This window comes from Ostrinia furnacalis, unplaced genomic scaffold, assembly GCF_004193835.3.
Source record: "Ostrinia furnacalis isolate ACB-3 unplaced genomic scaffold, ASM419383v2 OfSCF3121, whole genome shotgun sequence".
Lineage (NCBI taxonomy): Eukaryota > Metazoa > Arthropoda > Insecta > Lepidoptera > Crambidae > Ostrinia > Ostrinia furnacalis.
The window spans coordinates 169329-180506 of NW_021133360.1; positions in this window are offsets into that span (position 1 = coordinate 169329).

An 11178-nucleotide genomic window follows, 5' to 3' on the forward strand; every position below is an offset into this window, starting at 1 on the left:
AATTTGAAATTCGTATTTAGAGTCGTCGGTGAAGGATTTTAAGTCCTCTCTCGTCTGTTTAAGACACGTTTGAGTTAAGTAGCGGTAAAATTTTGTTTTATAGTGAAGATATAAGCAGTGAACATATTAATTGTACCAGTACGTGAGTATGCTCATAGGCAGGTCGTGTTGAATGGACCACTGATGACTGTTTTTAAATAAATGGATCTACGGAGAAGAGATTTGGGGTTCTAGAAACTATAGATTTTAATATTTTAGGCTCCTGTTGTTAGAGACTTTCAATGATTTGTCATTGTTGAGGATTGTTAATGTAACTTTCTTTTTGCGTGAGTGGAAATGCAAATTTTGGATGATTGATGAAATTTGTGTCAATGCTTTATTGATTGCGTTTAATGAGTTACTAAAGTGAGCTTTGGAACGTTCTTTCTCTCAGTAGTTATTTTATTTCTCTTTTTAAGGACAGATGGAAGATATTAACTTAGCTATAAAATTAAAGCTTAGTTTTCTTGGCATTTCAGATTTCAAATTAGGATTCAAATGCATCTCAGCCTTGAAGAGTGTCAAGTCAAGTGAAGGCGAATCTTTCTTTTTATGGTAAAGTAGCCTTCAGAATTTTGTTTCGATTGACATTTGTTTCATCTGATATTTTATCATGAAATCGACACCATAAAGGTCGTTCTGCACCGTGTGAATAGTTTAGTTTATTTTATGGAAAATCACCACCTCATTTCCAAAGCATTCTATTTCTTGGAATGTCGCGTTCCGCGTTCTTCGACCTTTAGCCAAACGTGATTAGAACTAAAACTAGGTATTCTTGTGTATTCTGCCTAAAATACAGACCCGCGTTTATAGGTATGGTAATTGACAGAGCATTGGCGGAATATAAAGCGATGAATCTGAGGTACATTTGCATGGATTTCATCAGATAGCTTAGGCTGATGATAAAGTGGATGTATCATACGGTTATGAATCAGGCAAAACATGACAGTTGGTTTGTGAATGTTGTATTACGATCAGGGCCGGATCGTGAATTTGTGGGGCCCTGGGCTGAAACTACTTGGGGGCCTATCATAGTACCCAACTAATAGCCATGCCAAAAAACTGTTTCTATAATGATATATTATTCTTAAATACATATATTTTTTATTGCACAAAAACATAAATGTTACTTAAATCTACGCAAGTATTAGTTGTACAAAAGGCGACCTTATTGCTGTGTAGCAATCTCTTCCAGGTAACCTTTGGGTAAGAGAGAAACCGAAATAGAGATGTACATTGTATAAAAGAAAATAAAAAAACAACACAATAATTTTATTTATTTATTATGCATTTGTTAGTAAAAGAAATTATAATTTATAAATTAACCTTTCTACATTTTTGGCTGCAAATTATTTTATTTGGTCATCGCATTGCAAGTATTTTGTTAAATCACAATTTAGAGACCGAAGTGATAAATGGTTTAGTCGAGAGTTCGCCATTGTTGTCCTATATTTATTTTCTATATAGTTAGGACATCTTTGAGTAGGAGCGTTCTGATTCACAGCTAGTTATTGGTAAAGTTTAAAAAATCTTTAAAATGGTATAGCAATTAGGGAATACGTCAATTAGTTTATTTTTTTAACATGATCATAAAAATGTCACTGCAAGAGTTGTAAGACTGGCTTAGATTGGAGTAAGTATGATTTTAATTGAATGCACTCATTCACTAAATGCTCGTCTACGTCATGAACGTCATCTGGATAGTACTTAATCAATAATTTATGACGTGCACTTTCCAAATCTATGTTTTTGATATTCTTGTCTTGCAAATCCATTAAAAATTTAAATTTTTTGCTATATGTCTCATAGACTTGGCTCCTTTTATTTAAGTCCATAATTAGCTTATCGAACGCAACATTTAACGTGTCCCTTTTAAATCTTTCTGCGCCGTTTACTAAGAATTCACCTGTAGACCTATCTGAAAATTTTGTGCTGCGTTTACACTGCGCGGAAATTAGCCAAGTCAAGTCAAAAAAAACAGTGGAGTGGGGATGAATTATGAATGAATTTCATCCCCACTCATATTACTGAAAGTCTTTACGGTCATGAATGTGAAGTGGCGAGAAGAGAGAAACAGAGCTTCATTGAATTTAATCAAAAATGAGCTCTTGATACACAGGGTGTTTGGCGGAAGGTGAGACAAACTTCGTTGGTGTATAGGTAAGGTCATTTTAAGAATATTAAGATCCTAAACTTTTTTTTAATCGATATTTTTGTTTTTATTACATTTTTTCCCAAATTTGACCTAAAAACTGTTTCAATTTTTTTTCTCGCGTGTTTTCGACCGATTTTTTTATTTGGTATTAATATCGAATATATCTTTAGTCAAATTAAATAAATTTCAGATCCAGATAATTTCTAACTTTAAAAAATTCTAAATTAAAAACATTTCTAACTTTTCTTCTTTCCGATGATATATCACATGTAGTAATGATAAATATGGATGGATAATTTTTGTATAATTATTCCAATTTCTTCCATAAACTTTGATTTTTTGACGAATTTAAATACTTAATTACTACATGTGATACATAATCGGAAAGAAGAAAAGTTAGAAATGTTTTTAAGATCATTGGCAATCCATTATCACCATTCGTTTTTTTTAAAACGGAATTCTAAGTTGAATTTTTTATCGTGGTTTGTACTTTTGTTTAACTTTGGCGGCTCGTAACTAGTTATTTAATCATTATCTGGATGTGAAATTTATTTTATTTGACTAAAGACATATTCGATATTAATACCAAATAAAAAAAAATGTTTGAAAACTTACGAGAAAAAAAAAATTAAGCAGTTTTTAGGTAAAATTTCGGAAAAAAAATATCAGTTAAAAAAAAGTAGCTCACTTAGGGTCAATTGGGCGAACTTGTATTCTTAAAATGCCCTTTACACCCACGAAGTTTGTCTAACCTTCCGCCAAACACCCTGTATATAAATTTAGAGTTGGAATGTTTGGGACTCATACAATTCCTTTAAAAACAATGAAAAATTGTTATGTGCTGCAAAAAGTACAAAAAAATACCTTTTTAAAAGTACAAAATAAATGATACTCTTTTTTGTAAGTCCGTACTCTTTATTTTCCTCCTTTAAAATCAGATATACTTTATTTCTTCTAAAAAAAGTTGGCAACCCTAGGCTCCCCATACTTAGAACTGAAACTCAAAAATTTTTTTTTCATCAAACACATACGCGTGTGGTATCTATGGATAGGTCTTCAAATCGATATTTCAAAATGATATCGAGGTTTCTACAATACTTTTTTTCTAAACCGAATAGTTTGCGTGACAGACGCTTCCAAAGTGGAAAAAAGTTGGTCCCCCCCTCTAACTTCTAAAATAAGAAAATGTTTTGAACGAGATCTAGTAAGTAGTTTTTTTTAATACCTCGTAAATCGCAAACCGCTTATTACCGCGTAATCTTTCAGACTAATAACATAAATAAAAAATAATAATTTTAATTTTTCTTCTATGTGATTAATTGGTTAAAATCTGTTCTTTTTTTTTCTATCGGCAAGCTTATTTTCCTTGAATGCTGTATTTACCTGTAAAGGCATATCTTTTAGATTCTAGCTTTCTAATAATGTAACGATGCATGTAAATTTATATGTTGTTGGTAAATCTTAAACAATAAATATTAATAATCTCAGATAATGATTGCAAGCTCACACCTTTGAATCTAAAAGATCAAGATGAACAAAATAGTGAAAAGCAGACCCACAGAGATACTAAACTACAGGATTGGATTAGGAAATCTCTCCACGGGAGGCATCTTCAAGATCTTCTCCACACTAACGTCGACTACAAGGCGTCGAACGAGTGGCTGAAGCGAGGAGAGCTATTCCCGGAGACGGAGGGATTTGCTATAGCCATACAGGACCAAATCATAGAAACACGCAATTATCAAAAATACATCATTAAATTGCCAAACTTACAGAATGATAGCTGCAGACGATGCAATAGTTCTCCGGAGACGATACAACACATCACAGGTGCATGTAAGGCCATAGTTCAAACAGACTATAAACACCGGCACGATCAGGTTGCAAACATAATTCATCAAGCAATAGCCCAGAAATATAAACTACTAACATCAGCACCCACCCCATATTACAAGTACAACCCTGAAACCGTCTTGGAAAACACCTCTCACAAACTATATTTTGACCGTGCGATCCTTACCGACAAAACAGTACATTTTAACAGGCCAGACATAACTCTCATCGATAAAATCAATAAAACTGCACATTTAATTGACATTGCTATCCCTAATACTCACAACCTACAAAAAACAATAGCGGAAAAAATCTCTAAATATACAGACCTTAAGGACGAGATAACTCGTATGTGGAGATTAAATAAAGTAAGTATCGTCCCTATAGTTCTGTCCACAACAGGAGTCATTCCAGTACAGCTTGCCCCATCACTTAGAAGCTTGGACTTACCTGAATATATTTCCACACAACTACAAAAGGCCAGCATTCTAAACACATGCAGAATTGTCCGGAAATTTTTACAGTCTTCGTCAAATAATTAAGTCTCAATACTGCTCAATATATTTCTATTTTTAGTTATATTATTGTACTGGTATTCACTTGGTTTAGGCCCGTGAATACCATTAATACACCGATGTATAAGACATCGAGATACACAAAGTGTAAACAAGAATAATAATAATAAAATAAAGTTTTCTTTGAGAACATTTTTCTATCTACAATATTAAGAGTACTTTCCCTCCAGGTGGCATTACAAAATTCCACCCTGTATATATTTTTTCAAATTAGGGCCTACTTTTTACCGAGATCTGGGGGCCCCTTGTAACCCCGGGGCCCTGGGCTGCAGCCCAATCAGCCCATAGGTAGATCCGGCCCTGATTACGATTATACCTAGATATACGGGTTCGATTCCTAGGAAATCATAATGCACCAATATTGGCAAGAAATAATCTCCTCAGTGAGGACTTTACGTTCTTCAAAGAAACCAAATTGTCGAATATAGATCAATCCTCGTAATAGCCTGAATAAATAAATTCGAGCCAGTCCTTACTATCATTGCATTTTTTTATGACACAAGCCAATGCATGCGTAAACATATTTTTAGCTTTCAATACAAGTCGGTGATATCTCGTATCATAGAGATTCTGAAAAAGATATAGATATTATTTTGGATTCAAGTTACTAACACAATTTTAAAGTTTGTCAACTGATAGAATAATATGTGTCTGTAAGTATAACTTAGGTGACTAAACTTTAATGTAGAATTGTGGTTGTTTGAGTGCTAATATTTATCATGGCGACGGGGCTACGTGACCACATCTATGTAATGACACTTGACTAATAACGTTAGGTGACTTATATTTGGACTATCCCGGATATGAATTTATACTTCTTTTTCAAAAAATAGATACAGTCAGCGTCAAATAGGCCGTGACACCAGAATTGGTCAAAATATGACAACACAACCTTATTCCAGTTGTAACAAAGATGTGAAACTTTTTGGCTACTTTGGGTGTCACGAACTAATTGACGCTGACTGTATCTAATTATTTATTTTTCAGACAATTAGGTTAATTCTAGCACGCAATATTCCACCAAACTGGTAAAAAATACATAAAGCAATTTTAAACTTGAATGTATTGCTTCTCCTGGGCACCGAACCCAGAACCAGAGTTTAGAAAGCATCGCCTCTTGGCATGGAACCCGGAATATGGAGGCTTCAAATGAGCTTTTTAAATGTATAGAGCTTTCTGGTCTACATTCAGCAGGATCAATGCTTCACTTTGATTCATCATCATCATCTTTATTTCAGCCATAGGACATCCGCTGCTGAACATAGGCCTCCCCCAATGAATTTCATAATGACCACACCTCACAAAAGTAGCAGGAAGACGCTGGATGCAGGCCGCTACCAATCAGTCATTTCGACCACGTCATCACAATGAAAATTAAGTTCGTTCGTTCGTTCGTTTCAGCCAAATGACGTCCACTGCTGGACAAAGGCCTCCCTCAAGGTTTAATGAGCGGTCCTGCGCTGCCCGCATCCAGGCTCTTCCCGCGACCTTTACCAGATCGTCGGTCCACCTAGTAGGAAGCCTGCCCACGCTACGTCTTCCAGCCCGTGGCCAGCCAGCCAGAAAATCAAGTACTTGAGAAAAATATCAAACACATCTTTAATCACGGACCTAGATTCAGATAATAGCCGGTATTACCGTGCCTTCAAGGTTGCTCACGGCGGATGGACGGACACGGTGACGTCTGATGTCTTAGCGATTTGCATAGCTGATGCACCGTGATTCGCACTGCACTTGATCGGTAAAACCTTGAAGCTGGAACAACGACGTTACGGAGCGTGAGATTTTTCTGTCTGTATACATTTTCAGTTGAAGATATTTCAAATTTAGGCTAGGTACTACATGGTACATTTTGATAATTCATTTTCATCATCATCATCATTAGTTCATTCAATCTCCACTTTGGGATACTTTTTTAAGGAGAAGAAAATAAAGGATTTTGCCTACATTCCACATGACACTGACCAGACGGGTAATTCATTCTTCGGAAATCATATTAACTAACTAGCGGCCGCCCGCGACTTCGTACGCGTTTTACCCCCTTCATCTATCTTACGCGGTTTAGATTTTTTCATACAAATGTTTTTTCCCGCTAACTCCCGTGGGAATTCCTAAGTATACTATAACCTGCCCAGGAGTATGAAGAATAATTGTACCAAGTTTCGTTAAAATCCGTCGAGTAGTTTTTGTTTCTATAAGGAACATACAGACAGACAGACAGACAAAAATTTTACTGATTGCATTTTTGGCATCAGTATCGATCACTAATCACCCCCCGATAGTTATTTTGAAAATATATTTCATGTACAGAATTGACCTCTACAGATTTATTATAAAAGTATAGATGAGTTGCCGTTATCAATCAATTAAACCATATTTAGGTAAGTTTCTACAATAAATAGCATCCTTTGTAATGAATATTTCAGAGAACAATTCGCAATCCTTCAAAGGTTTTAGGCAAATCTAAGGCAATCAACAAATTAGATCACCGTTCACCTGAAATCTTTAGTCAAATTGCTTTTGAAATGTCACTGGGTTGCCAATTTCTGTTTATTTATTTCTCACAGTAATGGCACTGTTCATGATTATCTGCAGGGACATAATTGAAACAATGCATCATACGCGTTTACCTCCAAACACATAAGTTAAGAGTCAGTAGGTTCATTCCGGAAAAACAAGTGACAGTCGTATAGCAGCAAGTCGGATTTACACTACTTTAGTGTCGTTCTTAATGACTTACTAAGTCGTCATTAAAGCAGCAAGTAGAAGCAGCAAGACAAATAAGAAGCTATCTAATAAAAAAAAAGAAATAAGTGAAATAAACTCGCAACGATGGAAAGCAAGCAACGCTGAGGCAAGTGGTAAGTGGCGGCGACCAGCAGCAGCAGCGTTCACTTAACCCCGTTAAGTGACAATTTAACTGATGGTGGCAAGCGGCAGGGGCAAGCTGGCTGACCAGTGGCAGCATACATTTGTAACGTCAATTAGCTAGTGGCAGCAGCTCAGCACTTAATAGAGGCAGCAGTATTCAGCAACTTCAAAAGGCAAAAATCAGAGACAAAGTAGTTCGGCCTGAAATCGGGTGCATATTATTGGCTGGTAACATAATAATACATTTTTTAACACAGTTTGTAGGGTTGTGTATTTGAGCATTTTGTATATGTGTTTATTAATTGTGCAACGTAAATGAAATCATCGTAACTTAAATGTACGCTACTTGTAGGTTGGAGTCTAGACAGTGTTCATTTTGTTTATGTACTTTGATATGTAAATGACTGTAACCTGTATGTGTACTTATTAAATAAAATAAAATAAAATAAAATAAAATACAAGAGTAGTGCTAGTACTAGGTGGACCTGTAGGCCTAGGATGCGCGCTGCGATATATCGCAAATTGCAAAATATATTTTGACGTCGATAAGAGTATATGACGGCGCGCTGGTGGTGAAAGTCAAGATCGCGGGAAGTACTTAGATGGATTTGGATGAAGCGCAGGACTGGTCGTCGTGGAAATCCATGGAGGAGGCCTTTGTCCAGCAGTGGACGTCATTTCACTGAAACGAACGAAGTCTTACTGATCCTATGTCTCTTCTTACCATAGGTAAATCCAATCAAAGCTGTGCACGAATGGTAATTGCAAATTGTGCTTGATTAAAAACTACCGAGCCGAGATAATTCGATGAGTGAGTCGTGGGTAGGATGATATAATTTATGAGTAATTTCGTATCCTGGCTATGGATCGTGATATGTGATAAGTAGGTCCTTATTAATGATTCAGGCTGACATTTAGGTATCACTTTTTTATTAAGTCATTAAAACTAGACCGTAAATGGCGGAAAATTTTTGGTCTTCATTAAGACTGAGTTGCACCACCTAACTTTGACCGTAACTATAACGATAACCGGTGCTTTTTGTATGAAAATTGACAGATTTTTGATGTTTGTCAAAGTTAAAGTAAGATGGTGCAACCCAGCCTAAGTATAGCGGGGAAAATAATGTTAACTAATAAATATGTTATTTCTTTTATTACTACGAATCACAAATAATGGGTCTTAATTTCGCTTTATTAGTAAACTCTATGCTTGATGCTAAAGCCAACATACTATCATGAGTGTAATAAGTCCAGTGTGACTCCTTTTTGGGCCCTTTCAAAATTTATAAGTGGAACAAAGTTATAAAATTCAATAAGGATTTACCTATATTATTTAAACGTCAAGAATACTAGATACCACTACTCATGTATTTTTGGCACATTCGTAAGTATAAGACACATAAGTGGTGGGGGTAGTTAGACAGACATCAAAAGCTAGGGTTATAACTATATCCACTGATAAAACGTCTTTATGTATATCTGCCCCAACATCACCACAGCTCGTTTAAAAATAAATCGATCAACAAAATCGATTCTCCTCCAATAATCGGTATAACAACTAGTAATTACATGACTGCAGCTATGCGTAATGCACAACACGTCATACTGTCATAGCTTATTGCAAAAGCATGACAGGCCACTTCTTATTATTGCCGTAAATGATCGAAGTAATACCCACTGATGATACTGGCATAATGGCAATGTAAGCACAGTAAACCCACTTTAGTATTTATTACATTTAATTTCAGAGATTGAATTGGAAATGAGGAGATCCGTAAACGAATTAAAGTCGCTGATATAGCCCAACCGATTAGCAAGCTGAAGTGGCAACCTGCAGGGCACGTAGTACGCGGAACTGACGGCCGATGGGGCTGCAAGGTTCTGAAGTGGAGGCCACGTACTGGAAAACGCAGGGTGGGATGTCTACCCACAAAGTGGACTGACAATATCATATTAATAAAGATAAAGATAGCAGGAAGGCGCTGGACGCAGGCCGCTACCAACCGGTCAACATGGAAATCATTGGAGGAGGCCTTGGGCCTATGTTTAGCAGTGGACGTCCTGTGGCTGAAATGATGAATGATAATGATGAGAGTTATTAGAGGGAATGATTCTACTGTACTTTAATGTAGTTGGATTACAGCATTTACTTCAATGTGGCGGAAGATTTGTATCTACGTATGCATTTTAATGGCCACCCGTGGGTGCGACAGACAACTAAATTTAATAATCTCTGAATCTTGAGTAACGTCTGTTTGATTCATGAAATCAAAATGTTAGGTACGAATTTAGGCGTTGACGTAATAATTTAACAATTACTTATACTGTATAACATCTGTGATCATTACTGTACGAGGTATTGAGGTGCCTTCGATATCCTGAAGATATACATAATTTTATTTTATTATCAAATTCAAATGATTGCCATGAAAATGACATAATTGAAACTGTCAAATAATTTTAATTTTTTATCCAAAACTCCAAACAAAAAAAAACGTTACTAACTTTGTAGGTAATAAGTAATTGCTTGCTTAGTAACTTATATTATGTGAAAATAAGTAGTAGGTACATTATGTAGGTACGTCTCCACCATTTTAATCAAGTAAGCAACTAAGAACGTTATATGTTATTTTTACATACGTAGGTTGCTTTTAAAATACAATTAAAAAAACTTTATTAATAGTTAAATTAGAACTAAGTTCATCAAAACATTACATCACATTATATTTATTCAATCCAAGTAACTTGCACTCGTGTTAACCCTCAAGTCCATCAGCCGCCATTGAAACATAAACATAAACAATAAACATTCGTTGTTTATTTATCCGACAGTTGAGTTGTTCAATAAAAGAGTATAGCAAACACTATTGTCAGAACAAACATCGGTGCGCAGGAGTTGATGGCGAGAGGTGACGGATTGGCTTCATTATTTGTGTATTGTGTAGGTACTTCAACTGTCCGACTACACATTTTAGTTGCAATATGGCATCTATTACAACGACTATAGAGCTCAGTGGTTTAGCTTAATGTGCTGTTGTGAGTACTTTCAATATAGGACGGCTATTAGATTTGGACAGCTCACGTGATACGAAATTGTTTTGAAACAATTCAGTGATGGCATAATGACATAAGGTATTGTGTGGAACGTGATATATTATTTTTACTGTGTTTAGTACGGATAACTAAGACGACATACAGTGTGAGTCACGTTAAAGTGTAATATGAAAATAGATGAAACTAGACCTATTTTTATCGACAAAAAAGAGGTCAAAAATTTTTTGAGATTTTTTTTTAATTTATTATAGATTTTTTTTTCTTCCAATTACTTATTGTAAAGAAAACGTAATAACTTTTAAACTAAGCGGTATATCCTGATAAAATAAAAACAGTAACAATGCTAAATAATAGGCAATACTAAAAAAATACATAAAATACACAAAAAAGGCCAACAAATAATAAAAAATGATACTTTTTGAAAAAAATCTGCTTTAAAATTCGTGTTTTTTTGGTTATTTGATAAATTTCTCCAAAAAATGCCCCTATAACAGGTGGTTTTTATTACTTTTTATTATTCTCTATCGTATTATCTTTGTAAAACCAAAAATCGCATGTCTCTATCCCTATTACAACATTTGCTATGATCGTTTGAACATGTTGCCAAATATTATATCCCAAATAATTTGTTTGGTCAAATTGACACTTCAC